The sequence below is a fragment of the Triturus cristatus genome, chromosome 5_1, assembly GCF_964204655.1.
Source record: "Triturus cristatus chromosome 5_1, aTriCri1.1, whole genome shotgun sequence".
NCBI classification, from domain to species: Eukaryota; Metazoa; Chordata; class Amphibia; order Caudata; family Salamandridae; genus Triturus; species Triturus cristatus.
The window spans coordinates 520,257,207-520,281,620 of NC_140587.1; the positions used below are offsets into that span (position 1 = coordinate 520,257,207).

A 24,414-nucleotide genomic window follows, 5' to 3' on the forward strand; every position below is an offset into this window, starting at 1 on the left:
GAAGAGCGCCTGGTCATTGTGTGCACCAGAGAAGCGGCGAGTCTCAGACACGCAGTGTGCGTGTCGCGGTGCAACCAGAGGCGCTGGTGAGGAGTGCCTGGGTAGTGTGTGCACCGAAATCGAAATAAGTCTCCAAAGTGCGGGTCTCGGTGTCCACTGAGACTGCTGGAAGGAGGGCTTGTTCATTGGGCCCTCAGAGTGAAACAGTAGCGGCCCGGACCGGCAGCCCCGAAGGAGCAGAGCTTTCGGCCCGAGCTCGCTGTGCCCATTGACGGAGTTCTGGATCAAGGCCCAAGTCGCTGAAGGAGAGGACAGTGGGGTCGCGCCCCCCAGTTAACGTGGATCATCACCTGGGGTGGGGTGCGGGCTCAGAGGGACATTCTCTCGGCCTCTCGCTTCTGTCAGCTGCGTGAGCCTGTTGCCTCGGCTCGGATCAAGGCCCGTGCGGGCCCACGGAGAGGCAGTACTGGGGCCGGAGTGAGAAGCGTTACTTTTGTGTCATCATTGATCCATGTTGGGGGCAACTGTTAACGGAGCACCTAGACTGTCGTATTACACTTTGCATTATTGCTGCTAATGAACTATCGAACTGTCGTATGACGCCTGACCTTATTTGTGCCTGACGAACTACATGCTTGGTGCGCTACGCACTGCGTTATTTTTCCCTTGCAGAGTACCTGATTGTAACGTGGCGCATTGCATTATTTCTTCATCGCACAGTACATAATTATACTGTGGCGCAATGCATTATTTTTTCATTGCACAGTACATGATTGTAGCGTGACGCATTGCTTTGTTTCTTCCTTGCACAGGGCATGCTGGTAGTGATATGCATTGCATTATTCCTTCTATTGCAAAGTACATGACTGTGGCGCTATGTATGTCATTGTTTCTCTATTGCACAGTACAGGAGTATATCGTTATGCATTGCAGTATCTAGTTTCTTTTGCAACGTGTGTGATTCTAGCAATACGACTTGCCTGACCTTTTGGAAATGGTTAGAAGTAAGCTTAACTGTTGGTTAGAGTCAGTGGTTGGGATTAGAACCTACCAACCCACCGGAAGGAATACTACCCCTTATTATATGTTGGTTTTGTATCGTGTGGTCATATTGTATATTTTCCTACATAAAGATTATACTTGTTTTATAAAAACTCGTGTGGAGTCTATTTGTGGTGACATCATTGGGTTGCTGTGAGTGTGGTTGCACATATTGTACACTGGTGCCTTGGAGATAAGCCTGGCTGCTCGTGCCAAGCTACTAAGGGGTTGAGCAGGGCTATCTCAGACGGTGTCCTTACTTAGCCTAACGTTGAAACAAGGGGTCTGGATCTCGCAACAGCGGTGTGGAACAGGGACTCCCACCTCCAGCATTTGGTGGCAGCGGTGAGGGATAAGGACCCCCACTTCCAACATCCCCCCTCCCCACCACTTCACAGTACCAGCGGCCACACCTGCCAGACAGCCTCTACATTTTCAATTAAAAATCCAGTGTGAGAATGCATATTGGCAGACCTTGCATGGACCCCCAAAATTGTAATAGAAACTGGAGGACAGTCTCGTCATGGTTCTCAGGGAGCAAAGCTAAGATAAAATAAAAGTACCTGATTGTAATACATTTATGCAAAATTAGAGGCTGAGGAAATACATGACTGCACCCGCCACTTTAGTGGGGAAAATCTTGATATATGCTCGGTGATCTGAACAAGACATTTCTCCCCTTTCAACGTCCAAATGGAGAAAAACTCCTTAAATAACTTTCAATACAATGGTTCAGCACCAATTTGCACCAATTCATATCTGTTGGAAAGTCATTCTGTGCCCTGGGCACCCCCCAACTTGTTGCTGACTGGTACTGGTGGTAACTGACTCTGACTGACCTTGGGCTCTGCCTAACCAGGCCCAGGGCCAGTGCTATACTGAAAGAGACACATTTAGAATACAGTGAAAACACCTACATACACTAGGGTACACTATGGGTTGGGGTACCCATTTGATTGGCATGACCTACCCTATAAGGCCCTAGTACATAATAGGGCAGGGGGATTGAAACTACCTTTCAGTCCCTAGTATATATTTGGGCATGGCAGTTTTGAGGCCAGCAGCCCTATCTGCACTTGCATGTGTGCACTGCTGAAGCCTGGGGTCAGTTTAAAAGTGGCTCTGTGCTGCAGGACTGCTTTTAAAAAGTACATTGTGCCCAAACTCGACTTTGGTGTTGGGGCACTTAAACGTGGATTGCCTACAATGTTTGGGCATATTAGGTACCCCCAGGGTCTCCCCTAGGTTTCCCAGGGGTGGGTGGTCAGGAATTTATAAGGAGGACCCTTATAAAATGAGTTTTATATGCCCTGGGCTAAGTGAAATTGCACATTTCACTTCCCACATTGTGATAAAGCGCTGCCAAAATCGACTTTGGTGCTAGGAGCACTGTGGAGGGAGGATCTGCAATATATTTACATATTCAGAACCCCTAAAGGCTCCCCTAGGTGTTCCTGGGGTGGGGGTCTGTAGATATATGTACTAACAAAAGATGTTTTATAAGCCCTGGTGCTGGAGAAATAACCCAAGTCATTTTTTCCATTGCAAATCCCATGCCACATAGGTTAACATGGCAAGAAGTTACTAACTGCTAACTCTTGATAGGAGAAGGCTAGAATTCCCATTCAAAGACTTCCTAGAATTGAATTAATAAATCCAACAATATGATATTGTTGAATTTCTCCTAAAATGTACAGAAAAGAAGTTATAACACTTTCTTGGTTGTAAGCCCAGATTCAAACTTCCGGTGGTCTGTCCTGACTGGTCAGAGTTTAGTGGATTGGCCAGGCTTCTTTGAAGAGGTGATAAAGAGCCCTTGGGGTTAACCAGCTCTGCTGGTAGGGCAGTGTTCTGTTACACAGGAATGCCAGAGCAGGGGGTGTAGTCATAAACAATGGACTTCAAGGGAAGGGGAAGACACCAGTGTCTTTTACAACTCTACTCTTTTGAAATCAGACCAGATGCTAGGTTTAAGGAAGGAATGAGCAGATGCAGAGGGGAGAGACTATGGAGTTTGTCCATCCTAGGGGTGTGTTTAGCCAGCTCTTCTCTCCCTGCTGGAAAATCAGCCATTATGAATTTGGAAGAATTGGTGCACTCTCAGACAAAATAGTGCCACACTCTGCAGGAAATAGCCATACCTTTGGGTGGTACCCTGCAGCACATTGGAAAGGAGTGACCTCCTGCTTGACCCAGAGAAATTGGAATAAGTATTTGAGAAGGGCAGAGCCTCTCAGATCTGCTGTTTGAAACTTGAGAAAGCAAGACGGGCCATGCTGGAAGTTTGCTGTGCATTTCCTAAGGCCTGCACTCTGAAGACTGCACCTTCTGCACCATCTGAAACTACAGCCTGTGGATTACCTTGATGGAAAAGGACTGCAGAGTGGAATCCCTGTAAGCTAAAGGCTAACAGAGCTCACCTGGAACATCACCACCAAGGATCCTCAACCTGGAGATCTACCAGTGGATTTGTAAGGGTTTTGTCCAAGTGGATTGTGGCAACTGAAGTCCTCAACTTTCAAGGACCATCTTGGAGATTCCAGACCCTTGAAGTGAGCTTGAGACAATATGGGACCCTTTGGGGAACTTCAGGAAGAAGTTCCAGACGTTTGGAGAACTTTGGAGCAACTTTGGAAAAAAGCTCCATAAGGGGACCGACTCAAACTGGCCTGTGAAGCTGCCTGCCTTCAACTGCGAGTCGTCCTGCCGTCCAAGTTTGTCCCGCTGAAAAGCTCCGTAGGTCCTACTTCCAGAGTTTGAGTGGGAGCAGAAAAAATCCGAGGCCGGCAAACCCTCACCGAATCTGGCCTGGTGAAGAGCATTGAGGGACCCCGCAAGAAAAAGCTCCGTAAAAGTTTCTGAATCCGAACGAAGAAAAGGTGACCGCGAAAGCCAAGCCTCCTGCCTCCAACCGAGTGTCAGACTGGATCCTTGGTTTGTCCCGTTGGAACGCTCCAGAGGTCTGACTTCCATAAGTTTGACCAGGAGCTCGTCGCAAGGCAATCCAGCGAACCCTCACCGAATCAGGACTGGCTGAGAGCTTCGAGGGACCCCGGGAAGAAAAGCTCCAGAAAAGTTTCTAAATCCGAAGATAAAAACTGACCGAGACCTACCGCGAGGGGTAGCCGAGCAGGGCTCCATTGCGGTCGGCCTGAAACTTTGACTTTGACCTGGTCTATCACAACCAGATGTCCCGATAAGGCACTATAGGTTCCTATGTGCTAGAACTTGCAAAATTTTTGGAAATTCGTATCTCCGGTTCCCTACATCGGATGGTTGTCGGTTTGGTGTCATTTTAAAGATAAAAATATTTCCTATTTTTATAAATTGGTGTTGGATTTTTATTGTGCATTGTGTCTTAATTATTTACTGAAATTATGTTTTTAAATGCTTTACATACCTGTCTTTGAAGTTAAGCCTGCCTGCTCGCAGCCAAGCTACCAAGGGTTTAGCATAGGATAATTTTCTAAGACCTATTTTGAGCCCTATACTGTGTTAGTGGCCTTATTGCCAGTGGCAGATATACATTTGCCCGTACTAATAATCACTTTCCAACAATATCTTATTTTAGTTCAAGATGTTTCAGCACAAAAAGCTTTTTAATTTTTGACAGTGATATTCCAAATATTGTATCAGTCTGTACGTTATGTAAAAATTCAGAGACTCCGATGAGTTTTAATTCAAAGCAAATTCTTCATTCATATCTTCTTTTAAAGTCTTCTTGAAATTAGTAGCCAAAAGTACCTGATTGCTTTGCGTCTAGTGGAAGCCTTAACAATAACAATGAAAATCAAACTAGTGTTACACTGCTGGCTCGATAAAGTTCCACAAGCAAAGAAACACTTCAGGCATCATAGTAAACATCAGCTAAAAGAGAGGAAGGACAAGTGAGCAGGTGACCTGAGGTAATCTGCCATAGAAAGGACAATTCTGACAGATTCCTTAGAAACTCACACCTCACAGTGGCGACTTGCTCCTCAAGACTTTTTTCGTAATACCGCATGAATAGAAGCACAAATGCCCTAAGCTCCACGTCAGCACTAGTTTACTAACCAATGAAAACATTACACTGTCCTCAACCTAAGGAAAGAGAAAGGCAGAGGGCCTTTAGAGGACCATAGTCATAACATAATTATTGTAGGACTGTCCATAAGCCAATAGAAGTTGAGAAGCTAGCCACAAATAATAATAGAACGTTCTGATAATCCATAGAATAGCACACACATTAGGAAGTGTTCCCTGAAAACTCGAAACATCCATATGTAAAGGAAACAGATGGGATGGCGGCTCCCAGTTTCATTCTTTGGACTTACAACCATTCAACTGCCAGCACAAGCTGCCGTTGGGTGCCAATAGTCATAAAGGAGGTCGGCATTCACTGCAAACTCCACAAGGAGAAATGCTAGTGTGGCATACTGCACCTAAAATCGTGGCGCGTTATAGTAAACGTTAGACCGAAACATGTTGCCTCATTGCACAATAAAAAAGCGCTATCTTGGTAGTGTGCCATTTTCAAATCGCTCATAAGATATATTAGGAAAAATGATATAATTGTGTAAACACTTTTTCGGTAGCTTTTCCCCATTCTCTCTGTGCATGCGCTTTCTATTTAACAGTTGTTTTCGCCACAGCTGTTCGAGTTGACTCGTCCAGTGTCTTATTTCAGACAGTGGACATTTTCACTCTAGTCCCATGCCAACAACACGACACAAGGCACGTAAACCTTACCAGGCAGTGCAAGAGGAGTGATTTGTAAATACGTCCAAGTTAATGAGGCAAACGTAGATTTGTTAGCTCAGTATGATCTATCGAATATACATATAGCAATCATATTGACACTACAGAGTGAGGAAATAAGAAGTAGCACTTCTGCCATATGATATAAAAACGGTTTACAGTATAATGTGCTCTCTGCGTTAGTAGACATTATAGTACTTTTGGAAATAATTTTATGTTTTGGTATTTTAGTCTGTTATGTATGCGCCTAAATCAATCACAGTATCATCACTTGATTTTCTTTAAATATTCACAAGAATATATTAAAACAATGGACAAAACTTAAAAAAGCACACATGTAAATAAAGAAACGAAACCGAGGCTCCACTGTAGTGCAAACAAAAAACAAAGACAATCATGGTAAAACCACAGGTCAAACTACAAAACGTAATGAGATCCAGAGCCACTTACTGCTGTGTGATCTGTTCTACAGAATGGAGGCGGCTTTAAACTGGGTATTTACATGTTGAGGCTGGCTGTTCCCAGCATCCACAGCTGTTCTATTTTTGGATATCTATGTCATCAGCTTGCCTTAGACTGCTGCAGCTGTCCCTTGAGTGGCTCTCCAACCAATAACAGCCCTGCACAAATCACAAGAGGGAAACAAAAGAAAGCGCTGAACAATACACCCTCTTACATTCCAGTTCACCAGCACACATTCTGCCCGCACAAAGAGAGAAGGCTGCATTTTAAAATAGTCCCCTCGTCAGCTGAACGCCTTGTGTCTTCGGGCACTTGTCTGCTTCCCGTCTGAGCAGTAGGCCGGTTTCCTGTGAGCGATGGGAGGTGTTCTCCCACCAGGTCTTCACCTCTAGAGAGGGGTCGCTGAAAGAGACGTGGGAGGGTCGGAGCTAAGCTTTCTCAGAAAAAATGCTAGTACAGTCCATTTAATCATGTAACGGGCAAAGCATTTCTTTTACCTGTGCAAACTGTTAGATTATAGTAAATAGTGCCACTGACATGACTACATTCAAATCAGGAGTTTTATAGTAAGAAACGTCCAACTGCGTGTTGTATTGCTCACAAACCCTAGTACGTTTTTTTGTGTTAATGAAGTACTGGAAAGATTCGCGAACAGATACAGCCTCTTAATAACGCTTTTAAGTATTTGCCAAACAACAGTACCTGATTCCCAAAAGTAGTACTCTCACTCAGGCCACAAGTCCTAAAAAACAGAAGTGGGGGGTCTAACCAAGGAAGGTAGTATGCAAGTGACATCATGGTGCTTGACATCACAGCATACCATCATAGCATCACAGGAAGTGACATCTCAACCCATGACCTCACAGGAAGTGACATCACACGAAGTGACATCAGATCCTAACTCTTCCCACACATTTTTCGCAGGTCAATCATGAGTACATTTGAGCACATTATGAGATTTACAAATGAGATTTTGTGTCTGGATTGTGCCAAAAAACGTGACGCAACACTGTCCCTAAATTTGTGCCTCAATTTATACATTTATTTTTTAGGTCTCGCCTGACCCAGCGCATGCGCTGGTCTGGCGAGACTTATTGAGAGGGCTCCAAAAAGTGCTACCAGGCCAGCCTAGAGCTACAGTGCATGTGCGCGGGCGTGCACGCCGCGCTTTACCGCGATTACTTTCACTTTCGCGGCCAATAGGTCTCGCTTTTGGGACCTTATAAGTATTTAGTTATGCAACTGTTGCATGGCTAAACACTTATAAGGTCCCAAAAGCGAGACCTATTTGCTATGCCAATGCTTGTTTAAACCTGCCACAAAGAAGTTGACAGCAAGGATGCTCGTAGTAGTACATCTATTCTGCTTAAACTGGATGCAAAGTCTTCATTTTAAAATATCTTATGGAATTAAGGCACCTGCTGGAGAGATCTTTGCCCAGTAAATCCCAGGGAACAATAATAATTGTGAGATAACTTTGGAGGGTAACACATTTGCTGGAGAGACCTGTGTTTTCTCCAGTCCCAGTTTTGAGTGAAAGTAGCATAGAAGGTTAATGTGTCTACTGCAAAGCACATCATCTAACACGCAGATAACAGATTTTTAGTTTATGTAGTGAGTTACTTCTTTTAACAAAGAGATCCTTTGGTTACTCACAGTTCATAAACTGCAATCCTTCTAATATAGCATAGCAAGCTTTGAAGGACATGTGCAGGGCCGGACTGGGAACCAACACCGGCCCTTGCAAACTACTCGGCCGGCCCCCCCGGGGGAGAGGGGGGTGCGACCGAGCTGTTTGCTATGGCCGGTTTTGGGCGATTTTGTTACAGGGGGCGATTTTGCCAGCTCCGGTAACAAAAATGGCCCCAGGGGCCCAAAATCGGCCCCCACCCTAGCCTCCCACAGGGAAAATGCCCGTTGCCCGCTACGGCCAGTCCGGCCCTGGACATGTGACTCCTACACCTTGTTACCCTCACAGTCTTATGTAACACATCCTGTAACACATCTTGTACATTGGTTTACGCGTTTATGGGATTTATTGTCAATGTATAATGTGTTTGTGTGATGTAAAGCGCTCTGACACACTGCTTTGGAAAGAGTAGTGCTATAAAAGAAATAAAACAAAATAGTAGAATGTAAATTATGTGTGTAAATACTGGAACATATCAACACATCTGACATTCTTACAGTGCATGCTTATCTCTTATATATAGGGATTGAACAACGTAAAAAGCATGCCTCTTTAAAGTATCTGTGAAGGGATAACAACAAACTGTGTGCCTTTGTTTCCCCTCCCTGACATATGCATCAAGGTTTGAGGCTCATATAGCTCCCAGTTAGGATAGTGGAGCAAAAGGAGGCCTGATGGCCCATTATATTTGGCCTATGTTATTGTCCCAGCTGGGGTCTCAAGTATGACAGCCCCCTCTCTACCTTAGAGTTGCTGATGGAAACGAAAGCAGACAAGGTGCAGGCACTGCTGAATCTGTCCCAGTGCCTGTAAGTTACACTGTACAAGGACAGCATATTTTAGTGTGGCCCACTTCTTGGAGGGTGGATGGCGTCCATCCAGCGAAAACAGTGGGTGGATGCCATGTACCCACGTGTACCCCCGACTTGTGCCCTGCTCTCAATTATGAATACAATTTTCATTCATATTCAAATTCAAAGCATTCGCGCTTTGGATGTATGCAGGTCCCTATTCTCAGACGAGAGCTATGTGTGTGAAAAGCAGGAGGGAGACTTCCCTATTACAGGCAGCCTCTGGCAGTCTCCAGTGAATACTAATGCTGTGGGCTGTACCCACTGCTTTAGTATTCTTTGACTCATATGAGTCATTTAGGGGAAGAGCTTGAGCCTGCTGACATCAGTAAGCCTAGTACCTCTTTTTAAGACATCACAGGAGCCTGCTTTCTCATAAAGGCCCTAAAATCATGCCAGGCACATTATCAGTATCACTCCTATGCCTACATTAGAGATATGAAGGAAATATTGTACACCACATCCTGCCTGAATGTTGGTCTGGGAACTTCGAATACAAGTAGGGGGCACAGTTGTACCCCTACTTGTATTGTGCGTTTCCCTGCGCTATAAACCATGACTCATGCAAGAGTGCAATACCTGGTCATCCTCTGTGATTAAGGCATGCCCATGGATCTGACCCTGTTTGTACTAGGCCTGTCTGCCTGTGCACAAATCATTTTCAGCACAGAGTACATATTTAGCAACGGCATTTCCTTTTTAGGTCACTTTGCTGTCTGGTTTGCTAAAGACAGCTTGGTGACTTTCAGAAAGTTGACCTAGGAATGCATTCCGCCTGTTCAATTCCATTGGCTTTGTGGTTATAAACTCACATGTTCTATCTGCTGGCTTTATTTGCTTTAGGCTCTCCAGGTTCAGTTCATCCCTCCCATTGCCTAAAGCGTGTTTACTGTACTCTTCCACAAACTCCCTCTCTGTAATCGTTGTTGAAATGTTATTCTTATCTTGTCACATTTGCTGTTCATTCAAAGACCGAGGTCAAATGTCAGGCGCTGTCTTCTGAGGGTGCTTGTTATGTTTTCTTTCTCCACCTTCAAAGTGAGAGGATTTCTGTGGCAATCAACTAGGGGTAAGAAATAGCTTTTTTCTAGCACATGACAACATTTAAATGAACTGTGTAAGTATTTCAGAATATATCAGAATTAGGAATAGGAGTGAATCAATTTGTTTGTTATTTCTGAAGTGTGTTGGAAACAAATATATTAGTATAATCAAAATGAATCATTACACTAGGTGATGCAATTTCCCTACATTTTATTGTATGTTAATGCAAATGTAATGGTCATTTGAATTGAAAATGTGTTGTCTTTAATGGCATTGTGATGCCATACCATGCATACTCCACTCTACGCCACTCCATTCTACTGTGCACTACTCCACACCACTGCACTCTACTCTACACCACTCCAGTCTAGGCCACACCAATCTAATCTGCACAACTCCACTCCACGCCACTGTACTCTGCGCCACTCTGCAACACTGCACTCTATGCCCCAGCACTCTATACCAATTCACTGTATGCCACTGTAATCTACTCTGCATCACTGCACTCTATGCCACTTCATTCTACACCACTTTACACCATTACACTCTATGCCACTCTACGCAACTGCACTCTACCCTGCACAACTCCCCTCTACACCTATTCACTCTACTCTGAAAAAATCTACAATACGCAACTGCACTCTACATCACTCTACTTCACTCTGCACCACTCCACTCCACTCTAAGCTATTGCACTTTATGCCACTCTACTCTTAACCGCTGTACTCTATGCCAATGCACTCTACACAACTGCACTTTATGTCACTACACTCTATGCCACTGCCCTCTACTCTGCACCACTGTACACTATGCCACTGCTCTCTATGCAACTTTGCTCCACTCTACACTACTACACTCTACTCTGCAACACTGCACTTTCTGCCACTGAACTCTATGCCACTGAACTCAGTTTTACTCCACTCTATGCTACTCCACTCTATGCCACTGCACTCTAAGGCACCATACTCTACTGTGCACCACTACATGCTACTCTATTCTGCATAACACTACACCACTGCACTCTATGCTACTCGACTCTACTCTGCACTCTACACCACTCAACTCTACTCTGCCACTCAACTCAATTCTGCACCACTGCCCTCTGCATCACTCAAGTCTACGCCACTCTTCTGTGTGCCACTCTACTCTATGCCACTCTACTCTATGCCACTACACTCTGTGCCACTGTGCTGTACACCACTGCACTCTGTGCTACTCTACTCTATGCCACTCTACTCTGTGCCACTTTACTCTGCGTCACTCCACTCTGCAACACTCTAATGTGTGCCACTGCTTTCTTCAACACTGTATTATATGCCTCTGAATTCAATGCCACTGCACTCAATAACTGCACTCTATGTCACTATAATCTGCAACAGTCTATGCCAATGCACCTTACACCAGTCCACCCTACTCTTTGCCACTCTAGTGTATGCCACTCAATGCGACTCCACACTATGCCACTCTAATACACAACACTCTGCCACTCCACTCTACAACACTCTACTCCACTCTACACCATTCCACTTTACGACACTCCACACAACTCTACTCTATGACACTAACTTTTAGCCATGCTGAACAAGAGCCATGCTGGTGTACAACATGGCTAAAAAACATTGGCATAGCATTAGTTCTTTCAAAGTCGAGACCTATTGACTTTGACAGTGCTGGGTATTATTGAGGTTGTGCATAAGAGTCCGGTGACAAATTGGGTTTTTGGTTGACAGTGGTGAAACCCTACTTAAGCAACAGCCATAATCCTTGTCAAGGTGAACCACAAAAGGTCACTTAATTAGCCTGTGCTTAACCTTCTGGTAGCTTGGCACAAAAGCAGTCCGGCTTAACTTAGAGGCAATGTGTAAAGTATTTATGTAGCAAATAAACAGTAATAAAGTGGAACACAACAGAAGAAAAATCCCACAAAATTTTTAAAAAATAGATTACATTCTAATAAAGAACTTGAGACCAAAATGACATCCAATTTATGGAACTGGAGATTTGCTAATTTTAAATATTTCGATGAAAGGAGCTTCAAAAGGCGCAAAGCACCAACTAAGGTTATCTGGTCGCATTGGACGGGGCAAAGTCACAAATTCAGCCTGACTGTGATGGAACGCAACCCAGGAACAGGACCAAATCTGTCCTGCTTAGGATTGTACCTTATGTTCTTGGTGCTGGTGCATTGTTGCTTTGCGAGGCTTTGCGTAGTTCGGCGTCAGTTCCAATGAAGTGGTGCAATGAGGCTTTGCGTTGCTCTGCTACAGTTCTGATGAACTGTGCGACGCTGCTTCATGTCGCTCTGCATCAATTCTGATGTTGCTGGTGGAGAAGCATTGCGTCGCTCAGTGTCGATTCCAAGGAGGCTGTTAGCTGTGCGACAAGGCTTTGTGGGGCTTCGCGTTAGTTCTGATGAGGACCACAGTTGGACAGGCAGAGAACCTTTACACTCACTACCAAGGGTACAGGACTGGGGAGGCACCACTTATGGAGTTAGCACTCACAGTAGACAAAATCCAGGTGAAGGGTTCAAGATGACTGAAGCCTTTTCTGTCCCTGAGGCACTGATCGGGTGGCCACCCAACTAGCCCTTGGAATCATGCTGGTGGTCCTGAGTTCAAGGTGCAGCAAGGTGCAGGTCCAGGTCTTCTTACTCAGGTAGCAGGGCAGCAGAGCCGCAAGACAGCAAAGCAGTCCTTTGTAGCAGAGCAGTCTTTCATCTGAGTCTTTCACAGTTCTAGAAGTGATCTGAAAAATTAGGTCTGAGGCTCAACTATTTATATGTGGTACACACCTTGAAGTGGGAGACGCTTCTGGAGTCCTTCCCTACATTAGTGCCTGGAATTTCTTGCCTCCCTGCCCTGGCCCCAGCTTGTCTGGAGGCAGAAAAAACTAGTGTGAAACCCTTTGAGAGTGTGTAGAGGCTTTTTGTGATTTGTAAGTGTGGTAGGTAACAGGTCCTACCTCTATCAAGTCAGAGACAGTCCATCCTGCAAACAGCTATTCCCCCTTTATCTCACTGTCTGGGAGTGATACACAAAGAACAACTGCCAGCTACACCTAGTCTTATGACCCAGGATACAGGCTGCAGGCACCTAATGGTTGGGATAAGAAAATGCCAACTTTCTAAAAGTCATAAAAAAAGGGTGGGGGTGGGGGGAAACCTGAGACCTGCTTAACTTCTGTGCTGTCTCTTTATAGCAATGGTCAAGCAACAATTATTTTAGTTTGATCTGGTTATTTATTTACCCTTATCATTCATTAGTATTTTATGCTTTTTTTACAGTAATTCAAATATATGAAAAGAATAACACCTGTTCATTCCAAAAACATGAACAATTTATAAATACAACATTCATAGATTCAACAATATTCATAAACAACAAACATTAAAACATGTGACATCACTACATAAGACAAATGGCTAACATTACAATGCACCATACTTTGACCCTGCCACCAGGTAGGTCGCTCCCCTCACCGCCACGCAGCCCCCTGTGTGTGCCTGCATCTCGCTGCCGCTCGTAAGCACTGTGTCCTGACTACTGCTTCTCTGCCTGGGCCCCCTTGCCTTCTGTGACCACTGTGCTCGTCTGGTCCACGCTGCACCCTGATTTGTTTGTGCCCACTGCCCCTGCCACCTTTGCCTTCTGTGACCACTGTGCCCTTGTTCCGTGCTGTACCCTTGATTTTGTTTGTGCCCACTGCCCCTGCCACCTTTTGCCTTCTGTGACCACTGTGTCCTTTGTTCCGTGCTGTACCCTTGATTTTATTTGTGCCCACTGCCCCTGCCACCTTTTTCCTTCTGTACCCACTGAGCCCGTTATTTTTTTTCCTTAGGACCCCCTCTCCTCGGTCCCGTTGCCTCCGTGTCCCCCGCTGCTCATTTCTCGCCGCTGTGTCCCTGCGGCCCCGCCCCCTTGTTTCCCATTGGCCGCCCGCTCCCACCTCCCAGCTGCTCCTCCCTCCCTCTCCCCCTCATATGGAGGCCGCGCAGCGGTAGAGAGAGCGACCTTTGACCCTGCCACCAGGTAGGTCGCTCCCCTCACCGCCACGCAGCCCCCTGTGTGTGCCTGCATCTCGCTGCCGCTCGTAAGCACTGTGTCCTGACTACTGCTTCTCTGCCTGGCCCCCTTGCCTTCTGTTACCACTGTGCCCGTCTGGTCCGCGCTGCACCCTGATTTGTTTGTGCCCACTGCCCCTGCCACCTTTGCCTTCTGTGACCACTGTGCCCTTGTTCCGTGCTGTACCCTTGATTTTGTTTGTGCCCACTGCCCCTGCCACCTTTTGCCTTCTGTGACCACTGTGTCCTTTGTTCCGTGCTGTACCCTTGATTTTATTTGTGCCCACTGCCCCTGCCACCTTTTTCCTTCTGTACCCACTGAGCCCGTTATTTTTTTTCCTTAGGACCCCCTCTCCTCGGTCCCGTTGCCTCCGTGTCCCCCGCTGCTCATTTCTCGCCGCTGTGTCCCTGCGGCCCCGCCCCCTTGTTTCCCATTGGCCGCCCCGCTCCCACCTCCCAGCTGCTCCTCCCTCCCTCTCCCCCTCAAATGGAGGCCGCGCAGCGGTAGAGAGAGCGACCTTTGACCCTGCCACCAGGTAGGTCGCTCCCCTCACCGCCACGCAGCCCCCTGTGTGTGCCTGCATCTCGCTGCCGCTCGTAAGCACTGTGTCCTGACTACTGCTTCTCTGCCTGGCCCCCTTGCCTTCTGTTACCACTGTGCCCGTCTGGTCCGCGCTGCACCCTGATTTGTTTGTGCCCACTGCCCCTGCCACCTTTGCCTTCTGTGACCACTGTGCCCTTGTTCCGTGCTGTACCCTTGATTTTGTTGTGCCCACTGCCCCTGCCACCTTTTGCCTTCTGTGACCACTGTGCCCTTTGTTCCGTGCTGTACCCTTGATTTTATTTGTGCCCACTGCCCCTGCCACCTTTTTCCTTCTGTACCCACTGAGCCCGTTATTTTTTTTCCTTAGGACCCCCTCTCCTCGGTCCCGTTGCCTCCGTGTCCCCCGCTGCTCATTTCCCGCCGCTGCGTCCCTGCGGCCCCGCCCCTTTGTTTCCCATTGGCCGCCCCGCTCCCACCTCCCAGCTGCTCCTCCCTCCTTCTCCCCCTCATATGGAGGCCGCGCAGCGGCCGTGCAGCGGACACGCGCAGCGGGCGTGCCGCTGGTGCGCTGAAGGCGCGCCTAAGGCAAGCCCGTCTGCACCCGTCCACGGCCGGACCGTGCCCAGCGCCAGGACCCCTGGCCCCGGTAGACGCCAGCCCACACGACGGACCTACGACGCAACAACCCTCAATGCACTCAAACCCGCCCGGAACCCTGCCTGCTACCAAGCCACCCCGAAACGCACCCACGGACCCTGCCAGGCCTGCAACTTCACCTGCCTCCGGACCTGCATTGCACCCGCCAAGCCGAAAACCAGCAACAACCACCTCAAGTGCATCCTGCTCAGCACCCGCTCCGTCCACAGACACGCCGTCGAACTCTGGAACCTCCTCGACACAACATCGCCAGATGTCGCCTTCCTCACAGAAACCTGGATGAACGCCTCATCAGCGCCCGACATCGCCACAGCCATCCCGGACGGATACAAGATCTCCCGGAGGGACCGCGTCAACCAGACTGGAGGAGGCATCGCCATCGTACACAAGAACACCATCCGCATCACGACCAACTCCGACGACACCTGCACCGCCGCCGAACACCTTCACTTCCAGATATACTCTGACCCCAAGACGACCCTCAGAGGCACCCTCATCTACAGACCCCTGGGACCTCGCGCACAATTCAGCGAAGACATCGCAGACTTCATCAGCCCGTACGCCCTCGCCTCTGCTGACTACATCCTCCTAGGGGACCTCAACTTCCACCTGGAGAACAACAAGGACTGCAACACCACCACCCTGCGGGACAACCTCGCCAACCTCGGACTCAAGCAACTGGTGAACACCCCCACCCACTACGCCGGCCACACGCTCGACCCCGTCTTCTCATCCAGCAAACACATCTCCTTCAGCCACGCTACCGGACTTCATTGGACTGACCACAGCTGCGTCCACTTCAGCTTCAGAAAAACCATGACCCACCACCACCCGCAACAGGTTCCTCGCCGGAGCTGGAGCAAGATCACCGCCGTGCAGCTCACCACCTCCCTCAGCCGGAACCCTCCCGCCAGCACAACGGACCCTAACGGCCAGCAGCCAGCAACCTCACACAGTGGCTGACCGCCTGCGCTGACGACCTCGCACCACTGAAGAACCCTCCCTGCAGACCCGGCAGCAAGAAAGCCCCCTGGTTCACCGACGAACTCAAGGACTCCAAGAAAAACTGCAGCACCCTCCAGAAAGCCTGGCGCCACGACCAGACCACAGACAACATGACCGCCCTCAAGCACGCCACCCGCAGCCACCACCAGCTGATCCGCACCACCAAGAAGACAGCATAAAAAGAAAGACTGGACAACAACGTCCACAACAGCAAGGAACTATTCAGCATCATCAAAGAGCTCTCCAACCCCAGCGCCGAAAACAATGACATCACTCCCTCTCAAGACCTCTGCGACTCTCTCGCCTCGTTCTTCCAACGCAAGATCGCCGACATACACAACAGCTTCGGCGCACCAACCACACACCCAACCGCTGCACCTCCACCCTCCACCACCACCCTCTGCGCCTGGACCCCGGTCAGCACCGAAGACACCACCTGCACAATGAACACCAGCCACTCCGGATCACCAACCGACCCCTGCCCCCACCACGTCTTCAACAAGGCCGACTCCATCATCGCACCCCAACTACGGGACATCATCAACACCTCCTTCCACACCGCCACCTTCCCGGAGAGCTGGAAGCACGCCGAGCTCAGCGCCCTCCTAAAGAAACCTACAGCGGACCCCACCGACCTCAAGAACTTCCGCCCCATCTCGCTCCTCCCTTTCCCTGCCAAAGTCATCGAGAAGACCGTCTACAGACAGCTCGCCGCCTTCCTCGAGACGAACGGATTCCTCGACCCATCGCATTCCAGCTTTCGAGCCAACCACAGCACCGAGACCGCACTGATCGCAGCCACCGACGACATCAGATCCCTGCTCGACAACGGGGAAACAGCGGCCCTCATCCTCCTGGACCTCTCTGCAGCGTTCGACACTGTCTGCCACTGCACCCTAGTACAACGCCTCAGCAACATCGGGATCCAGGAGAAGGCACTGAAGTGGATCATCTCGTTCCTCGCCGGAAGAACTCAGAGAGTCCGTCTCCCCCCGTTCAGATCCGAGGCCACCGAAGTCATCTGCGGCGTACCACAAGGATCATCCCTCAGCCCAACACTCTTCAACGTCTACATGAGCCCCCTCGCAGCCATCGCACGCCAACACAACCTCAACATCATCTCCTACGCCGACGGCACCCAGCTGATCCACTCCCTCACCAACGACCCCGACACTGCCAGAACCAGCCTCCAGGAAGGGATGAAAGACGTCGCCGAATGGATGAAGAACAGCCGCCTGAAATTGAACTCAGACAAGACGGAAGTCCTCATCCTGGGTTCATCGCCCTCCGCCTGGGACGACTCCTGGTGGCCACCTGCCCTGGGCGCCACTCCCAAGCCAACGGACCATGCACGCAACCTGGGCTTCATCCTGGACTCCGCCCTCTCGATGACCAGACAAGTCAACGCCGTCTCATCATCATGCTTCAACACCCTATGCATGCTCCGTAAGATCTTCCGATGGATCCCCACCGAAACCAGGAAGACGGTCACCCAGGCACTCGTCACCAGCCGACTGGACTACGGCAACACCCTCTACGCCAGAACCACAGCCAAACTTCAGAAAAGACTCCAACGCATCCAGAACGCCTCTGCACGACTCGTCCTGGACATCCCCCGACACAGCCACATCTCCGGCCACCTGAGAGACCTGAACTGGCTCCCCGTCAGCAAGAGGATCACGTTCAGACTCCTCACCCACGCACACAAGGCTCTCCACGACCTGGGCCCCAAGTACCTCAACAGCCGCCTGACCTTCTACACGCCCACCCGCCAGCTACGATCGACCAGCCTCGCCCTCGCCGCCGTACCACGCATCCACAGAGCCACCACCGGAGGAAGATCCTTCTCCTACCTGGCAGCCAAGACCTGGAACTCCCTCCCCATCCACCTTCGGCTGACCAAGGACCATCTCTCCTTCATGAAGCAACTCAAGACCTGGCTCTTCGAGCAGTAACGGACCCCTCTCCCCCCAGCGCCTTGAGACCCTCCGGGTGAGTAGCGCGCTATACAAATGCTATGATTGATTGATTGACCATATCATATTTCTCAACAAAGCAAATCCTCGAGGCTACCACTCAGTCTGCCTCAAATGAATGCTAAACACTGGGAACAATTACTACAAACAGAGGGAAATACTTTTCATTTAATTTCCCTCTAATTAAATTAATGTTAATTCACAGCTCCTCGGTGTTGCTAAATGCCAACGTGTTTCGAATCCCAGGCAATAAGTACTGGGGCTCTCACCAGGGCTTCATGTTTGTCAAATGTTGGTATAATCTGGTGGAATCTGGTGTCACAAATCTAACCGCTCACAGGGGATCTTGAGGTGAATTTTCTACCCTGCACAAGTGAAATGTTGTTAACACAGGCGGTGCAAGACGAATCTTCAAGGGATTGTCAATTTATCAGAACGGGTGCTTGCCTTTTGAGTAGATATTATTTCCGTCTTCTTCTAATTGCTTTGCATACTTGAATTAGGTTAAAGGACCTAATCCTTCTTTTCATCACAACCACATGATTCAAAGTCAAACTTTCTAAAAGTAGCATTTACGGAATTGCGGCTTAAAACACAACTTAACCATTAAAGAGAGTTATTAATTACAATTCTTTAGACACCAAATTCAACATTCATTCCTGCTCCCAATTGGAAATTATAACTTAATAAATGTAATGAGGTAACAATAAGTATCTGTTATTCAGCACCAAGATACCCTTCTGAGTGAGCGTGCACTTTATAAATACACGTTATATTAAGTTATGTAACCCATTATTATCCTTTTGGAGAGATAGGCCTAGCAGTAGTGAAAAATGAATGTAAGAGTTTTTCATTACTAGGACATGTAAATCTTAAAAGTACATGTCCAACTTTTTAAATACACTGCACCCTGCCCTCTGAGGCTGTGTAGGGCCTGCCCTAGGGATTACTTACCCCTATAAAAAAGGATGGTTTAGACTTTGCAACAGGTTTATTTTGCTGGGTCAAAATGATAGTTTACAACAGCACACACAGACTGTTAAGGCAGGCCTGAGACATGTTTAAAGGGAAACTTAAGTGGGTGGCAGAAGGACAGCTGCAGACCCACTAGTAGCATTTAATGGGCAGGCCCTTGGTACCCATGATACCACTTTACTGGGGACTTACAAGTAAATCAAATGTGCCAATTGGGTGTAAGCCAATTTTACCATGTTTAAAGGAGTGAGCACAACATTTTAGCTGTGGTAGAGTAAGTAGAGTCCTAAAGGCCAAAGAAAACAGGTTCAGAAAACAGGAGGGTTCCGAAAAACATTTAGAGATGACCCTGCAGAAAGGGCCAAGTCCAACAAGTCCCTTCCCCGCCACCTGTTCAGAACTTTGCTAACTTGTTTCTAGATGTCAAATGTGACAAATCACAACAGCCAAGTTTAAACTTTGTTTTAGTTTATCAAATGTTATGAAGTTTTGAAATAAGTTAGATTCAATACACAATCATCAACTGGTAAAGACATAAAGAAAAAGTATGGATATCAGATCCATGCTTTCAAACCGGGATAATCATGCCTATCAAGCATAAAACCCTAGAAAAGGTACAGTAGACCTGTTCTAACGAAGTTGCTGCTACCTGCTCAATTATGAATACTCGTATGTATGGCTACTGTAAAATAGGATGGAGGGAAGCATGGGCAAGGAATGAAGAGGAAGGAGAGGTAAGTTAGTACAGAGAGGTAAGAAGATCATTGTGAAGTTCGAGGCACATCAAACATCAGTCAGGTAAGTCAATACATGTCATATCATACACAAATGACAATACAACTAATGGAACAAAACACTAGCCATGCCATCATTTGTCGGTTTCCACCAAATACGGGTCACATCAGATTTGTTGAAAACAACCCATTCCTACCATTCACAGATGGTTCTAGCATGCTATTTTTTCTAGCATGAAGTGATTTATTGGATGCTTATTATGATAAGGATGTCAAAATGAACACTTTCGGATTCTAGGGGATAGATATTGAAAGGTGACTTCATTGTATAGATTAAAAATGTGTTTCAGCACATCCCAAATATTGTTCCAAAATTCCTTCCCTTTGGGGCAATGGAATAATATGTGTTGAAAGTTACCCACCATGTTGCAGAACCAGCTCAATGGAGCAGGGTGCAGTATGGCAGCAAGTAAATTCAGAGTAGTTTAGATGACTTTGGCTCTGTTAACAAGTGGGCCATACATGTCCAATCTCTGTGCAAACAACAGCTTGTGCAAGGAGCAGAATTCCAAATCCTCATATTTTTCCCCAGGTCAGGTTCGGCAGTTCAAACATGCTGAAATCTACTGTGAGTAAAATGCCCAGCAATTACCATACAATGTTTGAACACATGTGTTAAGCACAAAATTTCATGTTATGTTAAATTTCTTAATTTAAAGAACACTGAAGGCCAAAAGCTCCTTCTGATGAGAGAGAGGTGAAGAGTTTACTTTAGAACAGAATGCATGGCTTGTAAGGTCATAGTTAAAGGAAAACTTGTGTTTAGTGAGCTTAAAATAATTTATGGCCTTGGCACACAGGCAGATTGGTTCTATTCTATGTTTTCAATAGATTGGAAACAGATTATAGAATAGGAGCAGGCGATCAAATTAGCCAAGAACACATAGAAACTGATAAGAAGTCTTACATGCACAATTGTGAAGCACACTAAGCAACAAGCATGCATTCATCCCAAAATACACATGCATACAAAAGTAGAAGAATACTTAGTTTATTAAGCATTGTTAAAAACTGCAATAAATTTGTGTAGAAAATTAGGTTAAAGTCTAGGGTCACAGATGACCTCATTTCTTTTATACAATTAATGTGTATCAATGTGTAACTGTCTAATAATCTATTTTCTGAATTTTGGTAACCTCCATTGTTTAACTCTGTGTAAAAGAAGCTGCCTCTGACGCAGCAGATTGAGACCAACCATTTATTGGTGTGTACTTGCCACTCTCCCTGTCACAACTGTAAAGAGCTGTTTTTACATTGCCAAAGATGAGTCTGTCTTTTTCTTCATTTTTAAGTTACCCTGCAAAAGTTGGCAAGCCAGCCTTGGAGTTTCTCTTGCCCCCACGTGACTGCTGCTACCTGAGTACTACCTACCCCCCTCTGCACAGATTATTGCACACTTTTTGATCAGGTAAGCAGGCACCATGTTCTCTGAAATTCTGCCTATTTACAGAGAATTGGTAGGATCTGGGGATTGCCGTCTTTTTAAAGGTGAGGACAATGTGGACTATGTTCCATTTTTCTGTATATATGCGTGACTTTGTAAACACAAATATAGATATAAGAGATATAAGGTTATAAGAGACATAAGGGTGTTGCATGCAAGATTGTGTATATGCATTACCAAATATCAGGAAAGGTGCTACATAACCTGTTAACTTGTTATTCCTAACATAAGGTTGGTAGTGGTAAATGTTGGTAATTTGAAATTGCGGGGAGCAAATATGTGTTCAAATGTTTGACATAAAAGGACAGCTGAAAAGCTGATGTCACTAAACTTTACCTCCACATACTATCTGAACACTCAAATTACTATCTTGGACCTAATGTCCAGAAGTCGATCCTTGGTCTGAGAGATGAATGAATGAAAAGTTTATCTTCTATAAGTGCAGAAGGATGTGGCCAGGGGTAGCTGGTTGCATTTATCGTTTAGAATTGAAAAATGGTGATTAATATTTAGAAGTAGCTGAAGGGTTTAAAAAAATGTTGATGGTAAATGCATGTGTGTGAATAGAAGTGTGGCCACAAAGTGATGTTAATGTGTAATGTTGTTGCATCACGTTGCATATTGTTATTGTAAAGTATAATGTTAAATATATTATTGACGAGATACAACTGCTCTTGTTTATAAGGACTAGTATAATGTTTTAAAGGAGAAGTAATTTGACCAGATAGATAAAAGTTAAAATTGTAGAAGTTTTAGAAATACGAGTAATCATGGAGACTCCCTTAGAGCATATGCAAAAGACTTTGCCAAATGATGAGCCCTGCAGGGCTGAAGTCGGGTTGTACAGGGGCTTTTGTCCACCGCTGTGTCCATGGAGTTTTGCAAGAGTGTGAGGTAAGCCTCTCAACTTGGTGTGTGTTTCTGCTTTCTCAGGCCTTTGCAATTTTCTCTATGGAATGTCCCTAACTCTAGCAGTGAACAGTACTTTCCTAAACCTGTCAATAGACTGTTGAATGCTAGGTCCTCTTGGCGATTTCCAGGTGATGGCTATGGCCCTTTGCACCAGGTTGAAAGCCAGGTCAATTAACTGGTTTCTCATCCTTCCCTTTTTTGGGATAGGGAAACTGGCCCAATTGGCAGCTCCTAGGGTAGAGTACATTGGGGTGACCTGTGGTTTCTTCGAGGTGAGATGAGGAAACAGGGCAGTGGAAAGAAGGTCTGTACTACATGACAAGGCCAGGCCATGTGGGAAAGCCTGCATCATCAGAGCTGGATCTGGTACATGCTAAAGTGGCAGGGTTTGTGAATTAGGCTTAATCTCTTTTTGGTGAGAAAAGCGCTATGTAAAAAGTGGAATTGTTATAGATGGGGTCTCAGATTTCTAGAGACTTGCATGTGGTAGTCTAATGCAGATGCCAATTTTTTTTTTCAGTGATATTTTTGTCCTATACCCCAGGACCAATTATTCCTTAGCTGTTGGAGGTCACCATCAAGGGACACATTTCTTCCCAGTTCTCAAAGTAGGCAGTGCAGTCAGTGTGGAACTATTGGAAGATACACAATTACTGTCAAGCCTGTAAAGTGTGTAAAGTGCCTGCAAGTTTGCTGTATGCTAGGAACAGGTCATGTGGAGACTCATATTTGTGTAATATATACTCTTATGACATTAGGTGGCAATAATCATATAGGTCCCCTGAGGTTAATAGCCCATACTGTCTCCAGTTTGTGGAAGTTGGGTTTCTGGGGGAATATAGCTGGTGAGCATGGTGGCCTGGGGGACTCCCACCCCATCTCCGTTCTATAACTGCTATAAGGACTGGGACATCCTTTTTCTTATGATATGCTTGTGAGCAGGGAAGCCATATTAAATCTTCTGGGAATTTCCTCCGCCATGCCACTTGATCTCCTCTGGTGGCACTGATGCCAGCTATTGGGTGGCCCATTGTTGTTGGGCACTGTGCTTAATTTGCAAAGAATAAATGTCAGGCCCATAGTTCTGCTCAGTAGTATGTGGCCGGTGCCATTGAAGGTCAGGGTAACAAACTCAAGACTGAGCAATCTTGATTTCACTCCCTGCCTCTTTAATTCACATCAAGATATTCCCTGCCTCTTTATTTCTCTCTTGCCTCTCTTTTTTCGTTCCTGCTTTTACTCTTTCTCACATTTTTTCTGTCTTTCTCTTCCTCCTTCCTGTTTTGCTTTTCCCTCTTTTGCTCTGGATCTAGGTCTGTTGAAGAAAAATAAGTGCTGGTACCCAAAAATAATTCCTGGGGAGCCCCACCTGCAACATCCAGCTCACATTAAGCACTGGTTGGGCACCATGCAATATTATGGTGAAGTTAGGAACTCGCAATCTCCCATGGGAGTTGCAGGGTCGACAGCAGGACTCTCCTTCTCCCACCAGTGAGGTCACTAAAGAATGAGGTACCCAAAAGTGCTTGGGGGGATTTTATAGGGGAGGTTAGCATAATAATTAAGAAATCTAGGGAGGACCCCCATCTTGGTGATGGCAATTCTGCCCATCACTCCCAACTGTATTTTCTTCTAGAATTCCATGCTGCCCCTAAGTGACCTCACAGTCATCCCAGTATTAGTTCCAATAACATCATGCAGATTGTGCAAGACTTAAATGGGCTGGTATTTAAAGGAAGATGGCTCCCAATTGAACAGTCCAACCTGGAAAGCCAAGTAGACCCCGGTGGTATTTGCAGTGACATAAAAACACAGGATTTCATCCAATTACGCCGGATCCCGGCAAGATGCCCAAACTGAAATAAATTGGAATGTCATCTTCATGCAGTGATGTGTTCCCCCACTGCGACACCCGTGTAAGCTTTCTCCACTCGAAATCTTTGTGTGAGTGGTTCCATTCCCAGGGAAAATTATAGAGGGAAACATTGACATCCTCTGTGCCTTCCACTCCCCGGGTTTGGGTTTGTTCTGAAGATACTGTCCCGTTCTTAACTCTAGCAACTGCATCAGTGTATAGAATTTGAGGCCCTCTCACAAAGACATCAGGGAGATTCATCTGTCTCATTACTTCAAACAGATAAGCCTAGTTGAGGGTGTCAAAAGCATTGTGTCAATCGCTGGACAATATCATGGGACTGGTGGAGTTATCCATTTCAGAA

The 24,414-nt window shown here is 46.7% G+C and overlaps 1 protein-coding gene across 3 annotated transcripts in view; it reads right to left on the bottom strand.

The window, feature by feature from the left end:
- PKIA (cAMP-dependent protein kinase inhibitor alpha) overlaps positions 1–24,414 on the bottom strand; it is a 300,663-nt gene that overhangs the window by 234,867 nt on the left and 41,382 nt on the right. The window contains exon 1 of one of the 3 annotated variants that reach the window (XM_085605384.1): positions 6,229–6,365. The exons of the other annotated variants lie outside the window; for them this stretch is intronic. The gene's annotated coding sequence lies outside the window, so the exon portion shown is untranslated. Of the gene's footprint in view, positions 1–6,228; positions 6,366–24,414 lie in introns of those variants that run through there. 3 annotated transcript variants of the gene reach the window in all.